Below are 24,633 nucleotides of genomic sequence, written 5' to 3'. Positions count from 1 at the left end.
GGGAAGCATTTGTCAATTGTTTCCTACCCCCCTGATCAAACATTTCCTCTCGGGGCAACCACTTCCCTGCATCTCTGGGTCGCACTGTGTGGGCGATGAGCTGACTCCCAAGCTGTCCCATTCCACAGCCTCAGCAGAGAAGCCCTCAGAGAGAAGACAGAAGAGGGACGCAGCATGGGGCTGCCGGGAGGCAGGGAGGAGCTGCATGTAGCAGGTAGGAGCCAAGCAGAACTGGGCATTGCAGCAGTGACTGGCCTAGGAGGCTGGTGAGGCCAGGAGCATCTGAAGTGGGGCATAAGAGGCATCCTTTTCCAGGACACAAATGCTCAAGTGTGTTAGCCACCTGGGCAGCTGGAGCTCTTAGATCAGGCATGACTTTAATAATCAAGCAGGAATCTTAGGGGTGACAATGTGACCTACTATAAGCTTTAGCTCTTTCACAGTTACAGGAAAAATCTTGTGTAACCCTATCTTGCTACGTTTAAAGATATCTTTGTTTTCTAGAACATGCTCTAGTATTATAAAAACCAAGGGTCAGGATTTCCAGAATGCTGTGCATAAGGGATAGAGTCTCTTTGCTGCTATGAGACTAGGAGCAGACACCGGGCCGATGTAGTCCTTCTGAGGGCCCTTCTATGCAGTGTGCTCTGTTTTGTGGAGAATCATGTGTATTTTGCAACACACATCTGATTTTACATGTTAAAAAGTGCTAGAGCTTTTCTCCCCCCTCATTTTAATATCTTACATTACGATATAAATACACATATAAAATTTCAGGAGAATATTTCAAGACTACAAGCCCTTAGCCCAAACCCTGAAGGCTAGAGGCTTTTGGAATTTAGAATTTTCCAGAGTTTGGCTCATTGGGTATCCCACACCACTGCGGGACCTGGAGAAGCACACCGTAACCAAACGCATTCAGGTTTCTGCAATGGAACGTAGGAATCTTCATACCAGGGCAGCAAATAAAGAATAACGGTAGCCTCCCTCAATTTATTTTAGGGTTTTGCTGCCATGTAAATTTTGGTGCCAAAATTAGGAACAAACTTTTCAGAAGTGCAGGTGAGGACTGTGGACCTGTATAGAAAACCTCTACATTCCAGCTGAAAGAGTGAACACGTGTCAGCATTTTGACATATTTGCATAAGATTAAAAAAACTTCTGGTTTCTTTCCCCCACCTGCTTCTCCTGAGTTAAGCATTACCCTGAAGATTAGGTGTGAATTCTCATGTGTGTTTGACACATGTGTGTGTATCCAAAAACAACATCTATTTTACAGAAATTGCTGGATGTATTCTTTCGCTGTTTACTTATGTTCACCTAAAAATGGGTTATTGAGATTTATCCATGTGAATACCTGTTGTTTTAATTTCTTTATACCAACTGTCATAGGCAGCCTATTGTATGAATATTTCAAAATTTTATTTACCCATTTGTCAAGAACTCAGGAGAGATTTGACTCAACTTTTATGCTATCAGTTTAGGCTGCCATAGTTTCATGGATGTTGACAGAAGACACGAGACTCCTGGGTCAGAGACGAAAGGCTTTATTCCTCACGGCACAGCAAGCAACATGAGCTTGATGTCTGCACCAGCTTTTTGCCCCTTGAGTTCCTCAGGGGTGACGCAGAGGGGTGTAAATGTATGCTGCACGTGCAGTGGTCTGTGTCACAGCTGAGGAACCCTGAACTTAGGAAACCCAAATCTTTTATAATGGGAAGTAAGCCAATTTGCTGTAACTTTGCTCCAGAGGGAGACACGACCTCTGTCTTCTGAGGCTGTTCGCCATTCAAGCACCCTGGAAAAGACAGTCCAGAACAAAAGCTGTCAGTGCTTCTACTGGCAGGATGGGCAGAAATTTGAGAGACCCATGGAGAGTTGTCTCCCATTCCAGTTGTCTTATTGGCACGCTTTTAGTTTGCACTATTATATGAAGTGTTTAATGAACATTTTTCTGTGTGTTTCCGTGCAAGAGTTTCTCTGTGATGTATACCCAGGAACGGAAGTTCTGAGCTCTGTGTGTGCACATCTTCAGCTTCACTGGATGTTGCCAGCTTATCCTCCAAAGCAGTTGTAACATTTTGTCTTCCTGCCAATGGCATATGAAAAGTCCGTTTATTCATAATTACCAAAAATTCAAAGCAACCAAGTTGCCCTTCAATAGGTGAAGGGATAAATAAACTGTGGTTCATCCACACAATGGAGTATCATTTAGTAATACAAAGAAATGAGCTATGAAGCCATGAAAAAACAGGGAGGAAGCTTAAAAGCGTATTGCTAAGTGAAAGAAGCTAATCTGAAAAGACAGTGTGATTCTAACTATATGGCCTTCTGGAAAAGGCAAAACTATAGAGACAGTAAAAAGATTAGTGGTTGCCAGGAGTTGGAGGGGTAGGGGAGAGATGAGTAGGTGCAGCACAGAGGGTTTTTAGGGTAGTGAATCTATTCTGTTTGATACTATAATGGTGGATGCATGACATTATGTGTTTGTCAAAACTCATAGAACATAGAACACAGAGAGTGAATCCTAAATGTAAATTATGAAATGTAGTTAATAATATATTAATATTGGTTCATCAATTGTAACGAAACTGCCACACAGATGCAGGATGTTAACTGTGGTGGTGGTTTACTATATGGGAACTTGCTACGCTTTCTGCAGCTTTTCTGTTAACCTAAAACTGCTCTAAAAAAAGAAAAGTCCATTCCCCTGTCCTTGCCAACATTTTGTACGCTGAACTGTTACATTTTTGCCTATTTGATGGGTATGAAATAGAATTTTATTGCTTTAATTTTTATTTTCCTCATGGCGATCTGGGGCATACCTTTTCATATCCTTTGCTTATTTTTTTTTGTTATTTTTTTATTGATTTGTAGAAATTCCTTATAGTCTCTTTTTAAGTTTTGCTTTTCACATTTAGGACTTTAGTGTGGCTGGAATTTATTTTTGTGCCTGGGGTAAGGTAGGAACCCAAATAGATAGATAATGTATCTACCTCTGTCTGTCTGTCTATCTATCTATCTATCTATCTATCTATCTATCTATCTATCTATCTATCATCTCTCTGTCATCTCTCTCTCTCTCTCCATCTATATTTATCCATATGGGTGAATAGCCATTTATAAAGCTCCGGGTATAACTATGTGACTTCTTCAGGTTCTCTGTATCTATCCCTCCACCACTTCCTCATTGTTTTAATTACTAGACATTTATAAGGAGTCTTGGTATGCAATAGGGCATGTTTTTCCTCCTTCCTTTCAAATTGTCTCCAAAAAGCTATCCCTAGGTCTTTATTCTTCCTTAAGAATTTTAGTATCAATTTGTCAAATTTTATTAAAACTCTGCTGGGTTTTTGTGAAATCCATTGAATTTATAGATTAATTTGAGGAGAATGACGTCTTTAGCATATTGAATTATCTTTCCATCACATCATATACGGTTTTTTCGGTCTTCCTCTTAAAAAACGTTCTTATACTTTTAAATTTTATTTTCTCTGTTAACACACAGTAAAACTGACTTTTTAATGTGCACTGTTCTATTAATTCTAACACATGTATTGATTCATGTAACCACCACTCAAATCAGGGTACAGAACCGTTCCGTCATCCACCAAACTCCCTCATGCTATCCCTGTGCAGTCACAACCTCCCCTGCCTCTGACCCCTGCAGCTGCTGAAGCTGTTTTTCAACACTATGGTTTTCTCTTGGAGAATGTCATATAAATGAACTCATGTAGTCTGCGGCCTTTCAAGACTGCCTTCTTGCACTCATAATGCCTTTGAGATTCAGCCAAGTTGTTGTGTGTATCAGCACTTCATTTCACTTTATTGCAGAGTAGTATTCCGTGGTATGGATGTGCCATGTTTGTTTATTCATCCAGCGGATGGACCTTGCTGTTCTTTCCAGGTTTTGGTGATTACAAATAGAGCATCTATATGCATGCATATACATACGTTTTCATCTCTTGAGGGCTCAATACCTAGGAGTGGGATTGCTAGATCTTCTTTTATGTCCATGTCATTTTTTCCATACAGGTCTTGTACCTCTTTGATTTGATTTATGACTAGATAACTTATACATTTTGCTGCTATTGTGATTGAGGTTATGAACCTTTTTTTCCAGTTGATTTTTGCTGGCATATAGGAACTGTTTCCATGTTTGTATTTTGATCTGGTATCCAAAAGCCTTGCCAAACTCTTTTATTAGTTCCAAGAGTTGGTCTGTAGATTCAGTTAGAATTTTTATGATTTGACAGTCATATTGTCTGCAAATTATGAAGTGTTGTTCCATTAAAATATATATCTATAGTTGTGTGTGCATATGTGTGTCTCTCTCTCTTTCTCTCTCTCTCTTTATCTATTTAAAACACGCTGGTTCACTTCCTCAGATTTCCAGAACAACATTGAATACAAGAGGTGATAGTAGGCATCCTCATCTTCCTTCTTCTTGAGTTAGTCAGGGTGGGTCAGCGGCCACAGCTTCCACAGATGTGCCTTTCCGTTTGCTTTCCTTCTTTTCTTTTCTGCTCAGACTGCAGGCCCCTGGGCTAGGGAGAGGGAGGTTGTGACCATCTCTTGTGCTCTCTGTTCTCCTTACCTTTGGAGGACCAGCTTTCAGGGCAAGGTCTCCTATAAGCCCCACTAACTTTCTGTCATTCTCACGCTGTTTTCCACGGCCTGGGAACCAAAGGCCAAGTGTGAGTTCCCGGTCACAGTGATGGAGGGCACAAATGGCTTTGGTGTCTGATACCTGCTTTCTTCTCTAGTGACAGGCATTCATCCAAAAACCAGCCTGGGAGGCGCCCGCTGGCTTCTGAGCCCTTCACTGTTTTCAGGTGATTTTAGGGAATATAAGCCCTCCTGGTTTTTTGTTGTCATCAATGGAGAGTTGGACCTAACCTCTATTACTGGAAACTGGAACCCCTCCATTCCTCGACTGAGTTTTTTATTCAAATGAACGTGTGTACATTTATATGTGTGTGCCAGTGTGTGCACTTCTAAAATTCTGTATAGTGTTTTTCTAAATATTTCCTTTCTATCATTTCTATTCTTTCTCTTTAATTCTGTTTATAAGCTCATTGTGTCATCTGTTTCCGACGGTGGATTGTTTTCTGTCCTCGGGCTGCAAACGCTCCTGTTGGCAGCATGTGTCTGCTCTCTCACTTTCTTTCGTGTGGCTGTGGCGCCTTCTTTTATTGTAGCTCATCTTCAAAAGGTTTTTAAAAAATGTTTAGAACCAGCCCTGAAGGCCTAGTGGTTAAAGTTGGGCACTCTCACTGCTTCCGCGTCCCGGGTTCGCTTCCTGGTCATGGAACCACACCAACTGTCTGTCAGTTGCCATGCTCTGGTGGCGGTTCACATAGAAGAACTAGAAGGACTTACAACTAGAATATACAACCACGCATTGGGGCTTTGGGGAAGAAAAAAAAAGAGGAAGATTGGCAACAGATGTTGGCTCATGGCAAATCCTTCCCTGCAAAAAAAAAAAAAAAAGTTTAATGACAGTCCTGTGTGCCCTTTTTGGGCTGTAAAAGTGTCCTTTGGAGAAATATTATATTTGCTCTCACCAGTCCCCCTTGAGTGGTTATGTTAATTTCTTGGTTTCGGTTCCAAACCAAGAAATGAAAGAGCTGGAGCCTGCATGCCTAACAGAGCACAAGCCCAGCGTTTCTGTCTTCTGATGGCTGCGTTCTCCTGCTTGACCCAGGCTGGGCAGATGGCAAAACTGCTTGTTCTTGGCCAGTGGATGTTTTTTCACATCTCTGTTTTATGGGTGGGGCAGACATCCAGCTTCTGGCTTTCCCTAAGAGGCCAGTGCTAGCTTTGTCACCTGGCATCATCTCAAGGCCATACCTCCTGCTTTCTCGTGAGCATTAGAGCTCCAGTCCACAGAGCCTACATACAGGTCATCTTGTTACTGTCTCCTGTTTACCACTTGAGCTTTGATCCCTTCTTCGTGTCTGGCTCCTGGGGATACCCCCCACCCAGTGCCCACCCCTGCCCCAAGCTGGGACAGATGTATATTTTCACCCTTGCAATGTCTTTGCAGAAAGAGGGTTCCCTCTGTGCCAGCTCAGTCTACTGCAATGCCTCCAGTTCCCTTTTGCTTTACACGTGGTTCTCTGCTGTTTTAGTGACCAAGGCAATGGCTCTGTCATAGATAAGGATAACAATGGAACAATGTGGCTTTCTTTTTAATAGCTTCCACCCGTCTTTCATATCCTTTGAGAAGAGAAATGGGATGTAAATAAGTTCCAGTTTCCTCTTAGAGTTTGCTTGGGCAATGGGGACACGATGCTGATTTGGTGCCAAGTAGACGTTTTAGCTGGTGGACATAAATTTCTCCTTAGCTTTAGAGGAAGTTTGCTCTTAGGAATTCTCATGACCGAGGAAGTTGGACGACTTTGTTTCTTAATAAATCTGTTTGTTTGTAGATACTGTCATCGCCCCAGCTTAAGCCTCTTTTGGTTAATGAGCCCCACAGACCTCTTGGGTTTCCAAGCCCTGCTGAGGATTTAGATCTCATCATGATTGGTGTTAGCTTAATTTTTGAAAATGAAAGCACATTTATTTTCAAATCACATCAATTATCTATGAAGGATATTTAACTTTTATTTTGGATGTCTTTCTCTTTTCCTTTTAAATGACATGTCTCTCTTCAGCACTGTTTGTGACTTAGATGTCCTATTGATTTTGGTGGGTTATGGGCTAGTTCTTTCTTTAAAGTAATGAGTCATCAAGTCTCCATCATAGAGCCATTTGGCAAGATTATATTATGTTTATCTATATATTTATATTATAGATATAATATCTATAAGATATTATAGATATTATATCTATAATATATATATTATATAATTATATATAGATATATAGATATAATATATATATTATTTATATATATATTTATCATTATCTATCTATCTGTCTATCTGCCTGTCTATCTAATCTATCTATCTATCGATCTATCATCTATCTCTGTTTCTATCTATATGTCTTTACTCTTATCTATCATCTATCCACCCATCCATCCCTCTATCAATCATCTATCTGTCTCCATTCCAGAGCTTTATCCAGTAATCTAATTAACAAATAAACATTTTTAGATTTGGGTCAGAAAATGATATCCTTTATAGAAATTATTTCTAGAATTTCATAGATTTCAATGCTTTGAATACTTGATATCTATATCTCTATATTATGTTAATATTTACCTTTATGATTATGTTCATATTTCCATATATCCTTACACAGATATGCTCCTGAAGTGCAGACAATGTCTCTACAGCTTATCTGTACTGAATCCAAACCGATTTGCATTGGGTTTATTCATTAGCTCTAAGATTAAAGTTGGAGCTGGGAATTTTCTTGCCCTCCACCATCTTTTAAATAATTTCCCTGGTCAGGCTTGGAGAACCAAGTAGCATACTCACCCCTATATCTGGGGGAGTTCTGTGTGCTAAGTGAGGTCATGTATGGGAAGCCCTCAGCCCTGTGACTGGTGCCTAGTAAAGCTTCGGAAATGCCTGGCATTATTTTACGTTATTAGTGATCATTGTCTCCTCATCCTCTTCTTCCTCCTGTGTTCTGTTGCCACAATGAATTCTAGTCCCCTGCCTAGCATATAATAGGAATGAACAAATGAAGACTGTTTGAAATATGTCTCTCTTACTCTAGAGAGCAAACAAAGGAGAATAAAAGTTTCTCCGTGGGTCTGTCCTCCATTGCTCAGTTCACACATAGCTCCTTTCCACAATGGTGGCTTGGTTGTACACGGTGGCATGTGCCACGGGCTAACAATAAGATGATTGTAATTATTCACCAAAACCTTCTTAGCCCTAGAGAAGGATGGAGACAGTACAAGCTACGTGGAGAAACAGTGTCTCCTGGGGGGTCCTGTGGGGACTGGTGGAGGGTTGGGGTGGACATCTCACTATTCCTATTGGGAACTCTAAGGTAAGACCATGCTTCTTAAACTCTGTGGTGAAGGAATGGGGTTTTGTTGTTGTCTGCTTGTTTGTTTTGCTGAGGAAGAATAGCCCTGAGCTAACATTTGTTGCCAGTCTTCCTCATTTTTTGCTTGAGGAAGATTAGCCCTGAGCTAACATCTGTGCCAGTCTTCCACTACTTTATATGTGGGTCACCACCACATCGTGGCTGATGAGTGGTGTAGGTCTGCGCCCAGGATCTGAACCCGCGAACCCGGGCCGCCAAAGCAGAACGTGCTGAACTTAACCACTACACCACTGGGCCGGCCCCCTATTTGTTTTGTTTTTTACTTTCCAGTCCATCCCATGACCTTCCCTGCAAGGCTGATAACATTGGAACTGGTTTGTACCCTGCTCAACGAGATGAGAACACGTAATTGGATGTTGTGGCAATGTCAATTCCCTTAAAAGTTTCCAAACATTTACTGTCACTTTCTCTGTTTGCCTCATCGTGGCCCAGGAGCAAACATCTGGGTACTGACAGGTTTGGAACCAGACTTTTTGAGGAGCAATGTGATGATCAATTAACGTAATCATGAACTCAATCCTGGCTATTGTTGCACCTGTTTGAGTACTGTGATGACTTAAAATGTGTATTCATTCATCTATTCATACAATGAGTACTTACTAACAACTTATTACATATCATTGATGTTGTACAAACTTGGAGAACAGAGTGAACAATTCTGAAAAAAATCCCTGATCTGGTAGACCTTTAGTGCCAAGCCCTATAGGAAAGGATTTACAAAGACTTATATGAAGGCCAAGGTGAGACTGACTAGGGCGTTGTCATTAAATTCAGCAACAATTTATGGAGCGTCCATTCTGTGCTAAGTACCTTGGGGACACCACGATGCTGGTTCTGAGCACTCTGCTCTCAGGGAGTTTAAATTCTAGTGGGTTCAAGGGGAGTGAGAGTGGGGAGATCCACAGTCAGCCCTCACAGGGAGGGCAGAGCTGGGTGAGTGCTGTAAATACTGAGAGCTGTGGTTGTGTAGAGGATCCATTGTTTCTGCCAGGTTAATAAGAGCAGGCTTCGTGGAATGTTTGATCTGATATCTCAAAAACAATAAGGGAGATGTCAGGTTAGAGTGCCAGAGGAGGTGGAGGAGGTAGGGAGAGAGTCCAGACTAGAGGGAAGAATGGAAGGGGAAGGAACATGATGGCAGCTGCATGGTGCATTTTGGAAGTGGGGAGTAATCCCAGGTGAGTAACATCTGGGTAAGTGGCCATTTGGAGCATGATGTTGGGAAGGAGGATGGCTGATACCTGGGGTTCAGCTGTGGGTGAACCTCAAAAGCTCTGGGCTCTGTTCTCGAGTCCACATCAGCCACAGATGGTTCCTGAGCAGATGAAGTGAGAGCCAGGTGAGACAAGGGCTCCAATGCCCTTCTAAGATGATGGTGGAGGCTGGAAAGAAGGGGTTGAGGCTGGAAAGGAGGTGATGGGTCTGTGGGGCAGTGAGGGAGCACTGGCAGGACTCCAGTGAGAGAAGACAGGACTCCACGACTTTCCCTCTGGTTTCTAACTTGAGCCACATCTTCTCATGAATGTAACTGGAGGAGCAGACATTTCAGGAAAGAGACATTTTGAGTAGAAGCTATGGTACCACCAGCCCATTAGGAATGGATCTGTGCCTGCGGAGAACAGTGTGGTGCAGGATAGCACAGTCATGCTCTGTCACTCATAAGACCTGCACCGCAGAAAGCAAGGAGGAGCGTGCTGATCAGCTGGAGGCTGGGGACCATCGCAACCTAATTCCTCAACACGTCAAGATCACAGGACTTTGTTTGTACATGGCGCAACCTGAGACCCTCTCCCAACAACGGCCGCAGAGGAGGAGGCTGCTGATGCCTCAGGAGGGAAGGGGAGACCTGTGGCATTCAGGTAAGGCTGAGCAAATGCTCTTGTGAGTCCCCGAGCGCCTTCCCCTCCCTCACTGGTTCCCTTAAGCCTGCCCACACCTCTGTGTGTCCTCACCTCATTCATGAAACTCTCTAAAGTTACCTCTTGAAATGCCATCTCTCTCCTGCTGGGACTCTGATGGAAACACCAGCCTGCTCAACTCTCAGTCTAGTTTGCTGTGCATGACATCACAGTGCCTTTAAGCGACACCACCTGCCTTTAAATGACACCGCCTGCCTTTAAAGTTGAGTAGAGGTGTAGAACTAGTTATGATAGTTGAGAAGGACTAATTATGAAGGTAAGAGGGAATCCAGGGAGGTGTAGTCTCATAGAACTGGGTAGAAGAGAGCTGGAAGGTGGGGGCTTTGAAAGCTATGGTAAAGAAGTGGTATTATTAGAGTAGGTGTCTGAAAATACTAAGCCCCAGCCCTAATGTAGCCTCTCCTGTCTCTTAGGCACTGTTGTAAATGGTTCATGCGTTTTAACTCCTTGAATCCCCATGAGATGAGTAACATCACTCTGCCCATATACAGAGGGAACTGAAGAACAACAGAGAGGTTGTGTAGCTTACCTATCACACAGCTATTAAGTGGAATTTTAATCTACTCTTAATTATTATGGTGCGCTATTGCTCAAGTTAAGCAACATAAAATTTCTCGGCAAAAAATGTCTAATATTAATTGAGTGTAACTTTTTAATAGGAAAAGAAACTAGGGACTGGTAGGGCAGAATGGAAGTTTAAGGATAAGAACAGAAAAGGAGAAATTTGTATAAAAAATGAGTTCGTCACCTCTGGCTAGATCCTGAGTCTGTGTTATGCAACATCTTTGCAAGTAGAACAGACCTTGAACTCTTAAAAATAAAAGCATGTAGAGTTTCACCAGGCAAGGGTCTCATGGACCTCCTGGGACTTCCTTGGGAAGCATGGCCACATTCCTTCTCTGGTTCTCAGAACCTGGCTCCCACGGAGACCTGGCTTTCCCGAGTACCACTTTCCTGGAAGTGAGGGGGATGTCTGTGCACTAGACCCTATAGACATACATCAGTAGAACTCAAACTTGAACAAATGCTACATTCCCTGTCTATTCCCACTTGGGGACATTCCTGGGGAATGGCATTTGTGGTGGCCGAGAGTGTAACATGAGATTTGCAGGTGCTGAGTTTGGATGAATGGAGGGGACAGGAAGGCTGTGGAGGGGACAAGGCCACTCTTGTGAAGTTCAGCAGGAGCTATAAAGAGTTCCTAGAATGCCCACATTATTAGCAGTGGGTTCCGTTGCTTTACCTTTGGGGCTCCGGAGAGGTTGAATCTAGGGAGAACCTTGAATTCTTTTTCTTCACTTTTTCAATGGGAAATGACATATGCATTAAAGGGAATAACATGTGAAAGCAAACAGCCCAGAGTCTCGCACTGATTTTCTACAACAGCAAGTAAAGAGCAGTTTCTCTGAGCCCAGAAGGATCCTATCTCTATTGAAGGATGATGGCTCCTTACCATGACGCCCTCAGCTTAGGGTCACGGAGAATATGACACACAAGCTGATGAGTCAGGAGACGTTGTGTTCTCAACCCTGAGGAGATTTTCTGAGAGAAAAGTCAGTGCTTGAGTGTGTGTGTGCATGCATGTGAAAAGAGCCAATTTGTTCCTCTGATTTTCTATTTTATAGGCAAACGCTAGAGCGGAACAAAAACGGTTACTATATTATGTATATATATTCATTTGTTATTTAAGAAATCTGGATGTAAAGTGGATTTAAGTGGATGGCATTATGGAGGATAGATGATTTTATAAGCCAGAGCATTTGAAAGCATCAGCTATGAAAAATAAATGAATATAATTGTCTTTCAAATTATACTTTCTTAAATTTAATTAACTGCTTTCTAAAAATGTATTCTATATTACAGCCATATCAAGCCATCTCTATTATAGTGTATCTGAGCTTTCAAGGCATAAATCAGATTGTAGACCACTTGAGTGTGTGGGTCTGTGGGAGTGGAATGTAAATCATTTCCCTTGAACAATGGACGGAGAAGTCCAAAGCTAGTGAATGATGACCTTGGCCAGCCTTCAAATATGTTAGCCTGGAAAAGATTTCTTGATGTTTTCCTCCTGTTATTAACTTCTTAGTGTATTCTATCACTATTTATTTTCCATTGTATCAGCATTTATTTATCTATAGGAACATTTTCTCATAAATTTCATTTCATCCAAGGATAATAAAGAAGAACCTTGGATGAAATGAAGTTCCTGTGAGTTAAAGCCCCCCAAAAACTAGAACCAATTTTCCTTTACTACAAAATGTCTGGTAATAAGTTCAGGCCTTTAAAAATTGTCATAACTTTCTCAAAGAAAGGTAGTAAATCTAGTGCAAATCAGTTTAAAGATACTGGGCAGGATCTGAAAGATGAGTGACAAAGTGGGTACAGTAGCTGAACCTAAAAGGGATTTGGGGAACTAAAAATATACACATAAATGGTGAATAACTAAAAGTAAATACAGTATTACAACATAACAGACTATTGGAAATCTAAATTAATATCAATTGGGTAAGAGTAAGTTTAAACGTGAGAAAATACAATGCAATGTAATAAAGCTCTGAAAAGGACAATAATGGGGATTCCTTAGGTATATTTTTATAGCTAAGAAATAGGTAGTATACTAAAGTATACTGAAGAAGGGCAAATAAAAATTGAGACAAAGCAAAGGATAAATAATATAAATATATATCTGTAAAATTTTATACAGAAATATCAATTTTGAGAATAAACATCTTTTTTCCCAGAAAGTGATTTAAAAGAATTTTTTTTATCTGCTACACATAAAAGATAGCATAAGATATTGATGATCAATGAATCAACTTGTACTCAAGAAATCTCCAGTTGGGAAAAATCACTTTGGGGCAGAGAGAGGATGTGGCTGGGAGGTGGATTTTGTATTTTATAGAAAATGCAGGGGCTTGAAAGAGGTATCGACATCACAGGCAGGTAGAAGAGAGGGAAAGGGACATTCCAGGTAAGGAAAATGGTGAGAGACAAGACCTGGGGGCAGGAATGGTGTTGAATTACCCAACACGAAGCCTTGCATTGGACAGTTTTTGCAAGGCTGTTTTCTGGAAGCTGAAAAGGCATCTGGCAAAGAACAGGAAATGGAGTAGAGGACAGAGGGATTGAAGTATACAAGTTATCTATTGCTGTGTAACAAATTGCCCCCAAGTTAAGGGCTTTATCTCTAGTTTCTGTGTCAGCAATCTGGGGGTGACTTTGCTGGCTTCTCTGCTTCAGGTTCTCTCCCAGGCTGTGATCATGATGTTGGCCAGGGCTGCAGTCATCTCCACGCTTGACTGCAGAAGGATCTGCTCCAAGCTTACTCACGTGGTTGTGGGCAGGATTCATTTTCTTGTGGGCTTATAGGATTGAGGGCCTCAGTCCCTTGCTGATTGCTGTCCAGAGGTGGCCTCCAATTCCTTGCCATATGGGCTTCTCCACAGGGCAGCTCTTCACATGACAGCTTGCTTCACCAGAGGGAGCAAATGAGATGATCCAGAAAGGGGCCAGCCCGGTGGCATAGCGGTTAAGTTCACAAGTTCTGCTTCGGCGGCCTAGGGTTCACCAGTTCGGATCCTGGGCACGGACCTACTCACCATTCATCAAGCCATGCTGAGGCGGTGTCCCACGTAGAAGAGCTACAACTCTACAACTGTGATACACAACTATGCACTGGGGCTTTGGGGAGAAAAAAGAGGAAGATTGGCAACAGATGTTAACGCAGGGCCAATCTTACTCAAAAAAAAGAAGATCTAGAGAGAGCGCAAGCAAGATGGAAGTCACAGTTTGTTTTTTTGTAATAGTTTTATTGAGATATAATTTACATACCATCAGTTCACCCATTTAGTTTATGCAATTCAATAGTTTTTAGTATATTTGCAGATTTGTGCAGCTATCACTACAATCAATTTTAGAACATTTTCATCACCCTCCAAAGAAACCTCATACCTTTTAGCCTCCACTTCCCACTCCCCAACCTTCCAGCCCTAGACAACCACATACTCCAGTCACAGACTTTTAGTCATTAGGTGCCACTATAAGGATGAAAGGATTCCACTGGCTTCATCCTCTGTGACTTGTATGACTGTCTTGTGAGCAAGGCAACTTGAAACCAGATCTGGCAAGACCCAGGAAGGGACCTGATTCTTCTGTAAGCATCCTCCACCTCATCTGATGTCTCCCTTCTGGGTGTGCTCTGGTTGGCCAGAGTCACTCTGAACTTGCCAGACCCTCAGAACTGAACTTAGCAGTCCAGAAGTCTGGTGTCCAGTGCAGGTGACACGTTGACTCTTAGCTTCTTAAATACAGACATTGCACGTTAATTAGGATAGCCTGAGGCTGTAGTGATTTAGTTTTTCCCTGAGATTTTTCAGAATCTAGTTGCATGAGGTTCTCTGTGAAACTATTGTCCACTCTTTGATATTCAAAAAGCACACTGACGTCTTGAAGTCTCGTAGTAAAGAAACTTGTTAATTTCATTTGACTGTGTCTTTTCTACACATATTTGACTATGAGACACTTTTCCCCACCATTTAACATCTATTAACATTGCAGGACATAGGTGATACACAGAACATTCTTTGAGGGGTAAGAAAAAGGCTGTTGTAACTCTCTATAATTCTCTGGCTCTTGTTAATACTGGGCTTTGAGACAACTAGAACTGTTGGTGTTTGTCACAAAGAACATGTTAATCCAAGGATTCTTCATATTGCACTTTCCCAGGTGGGGTTTTGAGCCTATGTAGACAAGTTTACTTTAATCTGTTAAATATTATTGAGTTAAAGATCAACCATATGCAAGCCAGTATATGATACTGCTGCTAAGTTGAGTCAACTGTTGCCCATTGGTTAAGCCTATAGGGATGATGTTGAATCTTCAATCTATGATTTATTTCATGGACCAGTGTTCCCAAGGTAGGCAAATCCAAAAACATTTCAAGATACTGGTTTTACTATAGAGCAGGCCAGTGCTGAGTGCTTTGTCTCACTGCAAATTTCATTCTTCAGATTAACATCCATCCCGCTTGAGTTGACCCGCTTCTGCATACAGCAGTCAAACAAACAACTAGTGAGCACATTACTTCAGGTAATATTTCTTTGTTTTCCCCACAAGAAGCACCTCTGTGAACTAGCTTACAGTCAAAGAGGACCATACTTTCAACATTTTCTCCAAATAGCCTTGTCAAAGGAATGGGTTAGGTTGAAATAATGAATCATTTTAGTGAATCAGTACCAACTCCTGGTAATCAACACAACATTTTCCAGGAGCTTACAAAATCTGTCTAGCGTGTTTTAGATTTGGGGAGAGAATGAATAATTAACTCATGAGTCTTTGGTTTTGAGTCTACTGGATTTCTTTTTTTGGAGTTTGGAGTTCCTCTAGACTTTTGGAAACTTAACCGTAATCCGGGATTACAAAGGGTGGTTCTTTGTAGTTCCTTTGGTACATTCCTTCAGGAGGCTAATGGACTTGGAATATTCACCTGAGTCTAGAACGTTGAATGAAGTTTAAACTAGATTATTTGTTTTACTGTCCTTGGTTTTGGTGCCATCTTCACTGTTACATCTTCCTCTCTAGCTGTGGTACGCTGCACCCTAAACTGGCCCCCAAGAGTGCCATCGCCTCTGTACACGCCCTGTATAATCCCCTCTCCTTGAGTGTGGGTGGGATCCATGAATATGTTGAATGCCTTTCACTAGATTAGGTTACCTTATATGGCGAAGATGATGGGGTGCCACCCCGTGATGATGTTATATAACACTCCACTGTAGCAGACTGCAGAGAGATTCTCCTATTGGCATTGAAGAAATAAGCTACCATGTGATGAGAGGGTTGTGTGGCTAGTGCCTGAGGGCAGACTCAGGAGCTGACAGCCAGTGAGAAAACGGGGACCTCATTCCCAAACTGCAAGGAACTGAATTCTGTCAACAACCACATGATCTTGTGAGAGGGCCCCCAGCTCCTGACAACAGACCAGTGACTCCTTGATGGAAAGCCTTGTGGAAGTCTGAGCATGAGGCCCAGTTAAGCCGTGCTTGGACTCCTGACCCACAGAAACTCTGAGCTAATAAATGTGTTATTTTAGCATGCTAAGTTTGTTTAAGACACTAAGGTAATTTGTTACAGAGAAATAGATAACTCATACCAGCTTCAAATCATTCTCCTTAATACCCAACAGTTCCTCGCTCTGGTCAGTTAGTGTTGTGCTGTCTACACCACGCACGTCATCTGTCCCTCCTGGCTCCCATCCTTGGCCAGTACTCTGCAAAGTCTTTTTAGATTGACGTGGGTGCGCTTTATAAGCTTTAGCTCATTGTGGGCTTACTCTTTGCTCGCAGCTTCCTCCTTCTAGCTTTTCTTCACATTCCTTTAAAATTGGAGCTCATAACAGAGTTATCTCTGCAACCACAGTGGGGGTGTTACCCTCTCTTCTCAGTAAGATCATTTGCAATAATACTGTCAATTTGAAAGCCCTGTGAAAGGCTGCCGTGCCCATCTTTCCTGCCTGCTTTAGCATTTGCAGTGTTGCCCACGAGTTTTTCTATTGTGGCAATTCTTTAGTAGCTGTTATGCTTAACAGAAGAGCAGAGGATTGCACTGAAGACAAGTTCCTGGATAGACTTAACTGACTGGTGTGTCGTCCCCCACCACGCCTACACTCTGCACCAGGATCTGGGGGTGGCCAGGAGTGGCGAGGAGAGTTTACCCAGACAGATGAAAGGGGCATTTTCTAAGGAGAGTCACCTGTGGCTGTAGGACATGCCACCAGCGAGGGAAGTGCGGCTGAGACCCTACGTGTTTACAGCCCCCTTCCACCGAACGTGAGTTTTCTGTTCTTGAAAAATCAAAGATGTGCGTGAAAATGCTAACAGGGAGCCCAAAATACAACAAAAATGGAGCCTTGATAAATGCAAACATTCTGTGAAGTTCATGTACTAAAGGTTAGTAGGCCTTCTACTGGGGAAATGTTAACAGGGAGACATCTGCTGCATGCGCCTGCGTTACGCCCACTCACTCGCGGAGGTGGATGTGAAATACACGTGGTCTCTGTGCAACTGGTCTCCTTGCTAGAGGGGAAGGGAAATCGGGCTCTTGCTTTTGAGTAAGAATGCAGTTTCCGTACCCAGAAAGGAATACCTGATTTAAGGGGGAGGAAAAGAAAAAGACTTGGAAGAGTCAGTGGGTCGTCAAAACTCGTGCCAAGGTGATGACAGTTGCATAGAAGCGAATCTCAGAGAGAAGACTATCAGAGGTCACAAAAATACAAATAAGCCCTCCCCACAGGGCCGCGTCTGTATCTACTGAGAAGGCCATGTCTGGCAGGGCATCTGCCAGGACTCTTGCCCATACAAGGAGACCTGTTACCAGCTGCTGAAGAAAAGCTGTCCTGGTGGGGAGTCTCATGTAGAGCTAGGGGTTGGCAGTCTTAATCCAGGTTTGACATAAAATAGTGCAGTTTCCTAAACCATGCTCTGCAAAACAGAAAGCCCCACAGATAAGGCTAAGAGATGGTACCACTAGCCCGTGTACAGTACCACTTCAAGGGAAAAGATTAACCCGTTTTCTTCTGCAGCACATAGTTTCTTTTATAGCACACATTAAAACCTGTAACTATTTTATTTATTGGTTTACTTTCTTGGGGGTGGGCAGATTTCTCATTGTAATGTCATCTCCATGAGGGCATGTTGGATGCTCGCTTGTCCAGCACAGTAACCCCAGTACCTAACCCAGTTCTTGGCTCAATATCTTTTCCTTAAACCTGTGTTTAATACACTTGATCTTAGTCAAAAGGCCAAGAAGCAATAAACCTATGTTTAATAAATGGAGAGAGGAAACCTGATTGTTTAGATGGGGTTTTCTAATTTTATTTTTAGTCATTCCTTCTTCCCTCCCTCCTTCACTTTCCCCTTTCTTTCCTTCTGTTCTTCCTTCCTTCCCAAGTTCTTCCTTTTCTATCACTATGACAAGTGACTGTCTCCTGTAGGGTTCAGCATTCCATGGACTACTGTTGGGAAGTCCTGAGAAAGAGTCTACCAGAGCCTTCCAACCTCCAACAGCTTCCCATTTCTGCTGATTCGTATGGACTCAGATGACATTACCAGAAGGGATCTATAATGCATGACTTGTGACTTTGAATTGCTGCCGAGAACACTAAAGGGCTTGGAGCCGGACATCTATGTTTTCTATTTGGATATTGTGGTTGTTAGAAGAAAGTGGAGGTTTGATGGGCAGAGTTCTAAGTGGTCCCAGAGATTCCCACCCCGGTGTACATATACCCTGTATAATCCCCCACCTTTGTGCATAGGCAGAGCCTTTGAAGATGACGGGCTGTAACTCCCATGATTAGGTTACCAACCAGTTGACTAGGAGTTAATCAAAAGTTGGATTGTGATGTGATGGTTCTGCCCATGTGGGTGGGTGTCTGCCAGGTGGGGTCCTGGAAAGCTTTTGCTGTCCTGATAAAAAGAGAAAGACTACACGGAGTGCCCTTCTCCCATCTTTATGCATGGATGCCTGGATGTGTGTCAACCATTGTGACCATGAGGCCACAACCGTGATGGACAAAGAGCAAGATGCTGAGGGTAGGGGGGCAGATACAGAAAGAGCCCTGGTCCCTGAAGGTGTTGGTGAACAGATTCACCAGCTCTTAGCCCCCTACCTTCTGACTTCTTGTTATGTGAGAAAAGTAAACCCTTGTTCAAGCTGTTGCTTTCTCATCACTGTATTTTTTCATCCAAATACAGACCTACTTGAGGCTATTATGTATCTGTAGTTCCTCCTACTTGGGGAAAAAAGTTGATGGTTGTTAAATCTCTAGAAATAATGAGTAACAGCAAGAAAAAGTCATCCAAGATTTGGCATTTATCAAGGCAAGAAAATCAGAAAATGTGTTGCTCTTCTAAGAAATGTAGTCTTAAGGGAGTCATACTTTATTTCTTTAAAAAACATGAGGATTGAAATTAGTTTTCCTTTCTTAACTCAGCTGCTGGTATCTGATTTATTTTCAAACCTCTAGTTATTTGTTGTGCCGGGTTAAAACAAATTGCTTTTATTTGTGTTTTTTATGTACATGACATTAGGACTACTTATGAATGTGCCACCTGTGATGGAATTTTATTCTATGTAAATAATACCTAATTGGTAACACAAATTCCTGTCAAGATAATGACAAGAGGCAAATAAAGCTGTCCTTGCTCCTAAATTTTGAGAAATATGATCAATCTGGGTTACTATTATTTTCAATTATGTCAATGAAAAATAACTCTAAATCATTATATTCTGGGATGATTTTGTGGTTTGCTTCAAGGCTACCATATCTTGTAGAAAGAAATCAGTGAGATTAAAAGGAAATATCATGATAAATATTTTAGATCCTTTAGTAGCTGAAAGACACAATTTGGAGAGAGTTCATCGGAAAGAGAAATGATGAAATAAATTTAAGGACTGACATGAGGGAAGATCAAAAAAATACAGTCAATGTGTTTTGGTGGCGCTGTAACTCAGAATGATAGAACAATCTATAATTATGTGAAAGGCAACACCTGGGAGAGATAGAAATAAAAAAACAGCACTTTATTTGGTTTTGATGTGCCTGGGCAAAACTCTCATTCATTTCTTCAATAAATATTTATCAAGTGTCTACTGTGGGAAGGCGTTGCTTTAAGCATTGACGATACAGAGAAGAAAGACTCAGTCCTTGCCCCGAAGGTGTGCACAATCTGGTGAATGAGTCAGAGAAATGAATAGACAATAAAAACAGAGGAGGGAGGAAAGCATAAGGTGTTGAAGGATGCAGAGGCACAAGAAAGCTAATGCAGCCTGGGGGTGTCAAAGAAGATCACAGGGGAAGGTGATGCTGAGTGGGTTCGCGATGTACTAGGAGGAATTAGCTAGATGGGAGAAGGGAAGACATAAGATTGTCAGGGCATATGAAATAACTCATGTAAATGCGCCCAGGAGCGTGGTGCCTTAGGGAAATTGCAAGTAGCTCCAAAAGGCTGGAGAAGGGTGCTTGTGGGTAGGTAGTAGGAGGTGCGCTGGAGAAAAGCAAAGGGAAAGTTAATAAAAGAACTTGCAAGTAGTGGTTTAGATATTTGGAGCTGAGAAATTGCATGATCAGATTGATGTTTTGGATAGACCACTCATCTAAACTTGGATTCTAGGGTATCTAGACTAAAATCTGCGATAGTAGGTAAAAGGCAAGATTTGGTTGGTACCAGACACGGTGTGGATGGAGAAAATGGATGGAATAGAGAGATTGCTGAGTAATTTGATGAGGACTGAGGGATGAACAGGAGTTTAGCACTAGACCCAGTGTGGATGGTGAAGCCATTTTAACACCTGTCTTTCAAGTTCATTTGGGGCATACTAAGTTTGACAGGAACATGTGTGTAGTGCACTTGTATTTATGGCCGTAAAGCTCCATAAGAGATCTGGAATGGGATGTGTATTTGAGAGCTATCAACCTAGAAAATGGATGAGGTCTCTTACCTAAAGTACCCGGAGTGAGAAGAAAAGAGGTTCAAGGTGAAATGCTCAAAATGACCAACATTGAAGAGATGAGTGAAGGAAGAAGAGTGCATACAGGAGACCAAGGAGGAGGGCTAGCAAGAAGGAAGAGAACTGTGAAGCAGGGAGTTCATTACTTGAGCAGAGAACGAGTTTTAAAGAGGAAAAGGGACCTTGCCAGCAATGCTTGCATTAGAATATTGGGGGTGGAAGTTGGTGTGAAGATTGTTAAATCTAATGTAAAGTGAGTTTATTTTTTTGTTGTTGTTGCAAATCCAAAATTTCATCTCATCATGTTATCATTCTCTTTGATAGGTAAAAACATTCGGGGGCTAAGTGAACAGGTATACGTATGGGCAAATCTGAATATGTCATAGGAGTGGTGAGACGGTTCATACCACTTTTTTTCTGTGTTGGTATTCTTTAACAACTTTTTTGAGGTAAATTTGCATGCCATTACATTAACCTATTTTAAGTGCACAATTCGATGATTTTTAGTAAATTTCTGAGTTTTGCAGCCATCACTACAATTCCGTTTAGAATATTCCCATACCCTAAAATAACCCATCTTGCCAGCTTACAGTTAATCCCCATCCCCCTGTCTCAGCTCTAGGTAACCGCTACTCTACTTCCTATCCCTGTGGACTCACGTATTCTGGACATTTCATGTAAGTGGGATCACACAATACGTGGACTTCTGTGGCTGGCTCCTCACCGATTTTAAAGCTTCACCCATGTTGTAAAATATTTTAAAGCTTCACCCATGTTGTAGCTTCTGTCAGTACTTTGTTCCTATTTACCACTTTTGACCAGGTGTTAACTGCTTGGTTTTCTGCTTTGGAATCCAGAGCTGGATAGAGGTGGATTTCACTGCTCTCTGGCTGCACTGCTCAAACATCTTCCCCACTGCTCTGTCTAACTCTTGCCTCCGCTCTTCAGGGACCCCTACTGTTCTCTTCCCATCTGCTAATCGCTGCGCTCTTCTTCGGCCTTGGAATCAAGTGGTTGTGTTCCCCTTGGTGGACTGGGCAAGAAAAGTGGTCCTGAAACACATGTCTATCTATTTATTTCTTATTGTTTTACTATTTATTGGGTACAAGGGTATGCATGTGGGGGAATGGAGCACTGTCCTAAGTTCCTTACCTTCGTTTGCTGCGCCGACTCTCGTTACACTACAAACAAAGGAACGAAAGCTCAGAAAATTTATGTCAGAGCTAATAGGTGTGGGGAGTCAAACTTTGAAGCCAGGTTTGCCTCATTCTGAAGCCTTTGCTCTGTCTACATCACTGTGCTCTTCTGCTTAAACTTATTTAAAGGAGATTGCACTTTAGAAGGGGACATGACACGCATAGAAATATTTATAGCGCAAGACGTCATGTATTAAGTTTGCACAGCGCTATGAAATTCCAGAAAATGGGGAGTTCCCCGCTAGTTGGAGAACTAGGGAAGGATTCATGAAATGGATGTTATTTCCACTAGACCTTGAAGGATGGGTTGGAATTTTTTCCGTCAGAGAGAGAATAAATTGGAGTCAAGGAAGATACCCAACTGTGTAGATGCTAGCGCCATTTACCAGGAAAGTCTCCATGCAGAAGATAAGGCAATGTTGAGTTAAATTGTGGACACACAGAGTTTGAGAAGAGCATTTCTGCAGAAGATAGATAGACAGAAAAGCAGGAAAGGCCAAGCCCTTCTCTCTATTGCAGTCTTTTAAAAGAAATTAATATTTGTGAGTGTGTTCTATAGGCCAATCCTTTGCAAGTTCCTTCACCTATATCATGTGGATCTCAATGGCCCCACCTTTCCTTCTCTTGAATGGACCATGCCCCTTCTCTGCTCTGGAACTCTGCTGGTTTCCTTTAGGGGTTAAACTCAGTAAAGCTCTTGAGACCAGCAAGGGACTGGCATTTATGGACTGCCCACTGTTTGCCTCACAGTGTCCTCTTCTGCATTCTTTATGGTACTGACCACACAAACGAAACTCGATGGGTGCAAATTCAGTGTGTGAGTTCTGTTGTGATACAGATGGTTTTGATTGTTAGAAAGATTTGCTAGTCTTAAAATCAGAAGACTTGGATTTGAGTCTCAGCTCTACCATCTACCATCCTGTCGGAACTGAATAGGATTGTATCTTTAGAAGCACTGGGCATGCTTACCACAGCTGGCCCTGCAGAGCGTTTGTTTCTCTGAGCCTTTTTTTGAAACTATTTTTATGCTTTTCAGTGAATGTTGGTGATTTATGAGTCGCGACCAAATATTTAATTCCTCTGCTTTCAAATGATAAGTGTTGAGTTTCATCCTTCTTTAAACTCAATTGAGCAATTTGATTTTCTCAAGTTTAGCAGGCTAAGAAATTTACATTCCTGGGGCACTTATCCTTGGGAGTATTTATGGAAAATTGATTACTGCTGTATTCCCACTTGTTTCCTAATACTGAGGAACCTAAATGGTTACCTTATGGAAAAATAATGGAAATTTTGGGTGATACATGCTTTAAAAAATATAACAGTGAGTCAGCAACTCTGTCCCAGCTGCAAATAGATTGCAGCTGACTCCCATGTCGGGGCCATACCAGGCAGATGAGTGATGGTGGCCTGGAGTTCATGAGTTTGGACCCTGGGTGCAGACCTACACACTGCTCGTCAAGCCATGTGGCATCCCATATACAAAATAGAGGAAAAATGGCACAGATATTAGCTCAGGGACAATCTTCCTCACCAAAAAAAAAAAAAAAAAAAATAGACAACTCCAGCATGTTCAGCTTTGTTCCAGATTTTAGAATATTTTATTCACTAACAATTTATTAAAATCTTAGGATGTAGAATTGAGAAGGAGTAGGTAACCTGGTGGCAGCTGAAAACAGTAGTCTCCAAGCTTTATGTGCCCTATTAGTAAATGAGATAAAGAGATGCATCGATATTATGAAGAGCATATGTATATTTCTGATCTTCCAGTATAATTTAACATTCAACTAGACAGATTCAGATACACTTTAGTGTATCTCGAGAACTCTTTTTGAGAGGAGCAAATGGATTGTTTTCCTATTTATGAATCTTTAATCACTGCACTGTTGTTGTTATTACAGCTGCATGAATTTCCGCAGAGATTTATGTCCTCATTCAACATTTATTGATCCAGAATTAGACAGTGTAGATTTAGAGCTTTAGAAGTTTGTAACAGAGTTAGAGAAGCTTGGAGTTACCATCTCCTTTTCAAGGTAACTGGTAGGGGTAACATGTCGGAAAGGATCAGCACTGATGGCCAGGTTAGGAGATGGAGATGAGGCAGAGTTGGGTGGGAGCAATGCTTCTCCAAGTTTCTTCTCCTACTTACCGAGTACCCACGGCATGACTTTGTAGCTCAGGGCAGGCCTGGTGGGTGGGTGGGTGACAGTATCCATTGTTCTTCCAGCTGACTGTTGCTTCTATCATTTATCAAAAGCTGATGGGTTAGAACACCTATCAGTGTGGACATCCTTTCTTGGACCCGAAGTCATTCCACTCAGACTCCCAAAAGGCTCCATGACTTATCACAGACAAGGCACTCTGCTCGTGCTGGTCAGGACAGGAGGGCTAGAGGGGGCCAGTTATGTTGCCTGATGGCTCTGATGGGCTTGTAGTTTGTATAGCAGTTGGTGTTGGAAGAATAAGCCAGGATCAGTGAGAGAAATGGGAGTTCATACCTGGGAATTTCTGAAGCAAGGAGGAAAGTCAGGAAGAAATGGGAGTTAGGAGAAAAGCCAAGAAAAAATGCATGTAGGAACAGTTAGGGGTAATAAATCTCATGCAGGTTTAGTGAAGAAATGATTTCTTTAGAGAGGCTTGTTTGCTTCATTCTGTACTTTGGGATTTAGATCACACCAGGCAGCCCATTTTAGCAGTGAGAAAATGCAAAGGCAGAAAGAGCGACCGAAGTGCTAATTAATGTATTTGAATCATGCAATATTTGTCCTTCTGTGTCTGATTTATTTCACTTAGCATAATGTCCTCAAGATTCATCCATGTTGTCACGTATGGCAAAATTTCTTCCTTAAAGGCTGAGTAATATTCCACTGTATGTATATACCACCTGTTCTTTATCCTTTCATCTGTCGATGGACATTTAGGTTGTTTCCAGATCTTGGCCATTGTTAAGGGTACTGCAATGCACATGGGAGTCTAGTATCTCTCTGAGATCCTGATATCAG

The sequence above is a fragment of the Diceros bicornis genome, chromosome X (assembly GCF_020826845.1).
Source record: "Diceros bicornis minor isolate mBicDic1 chromosome X, mDicBic1.mat.cur, whole genome shotgun sequence".
In the NCBI taxonomy this organism is placed as follows: Eukaryota; Metazoa; Chordata; class Mammalia; order Perissodactyla; family Rhinocerotidae; genus Diceros; species Diceros bicornis.
Note: the sequence above shows the minus strand (reverse complement) of the source record.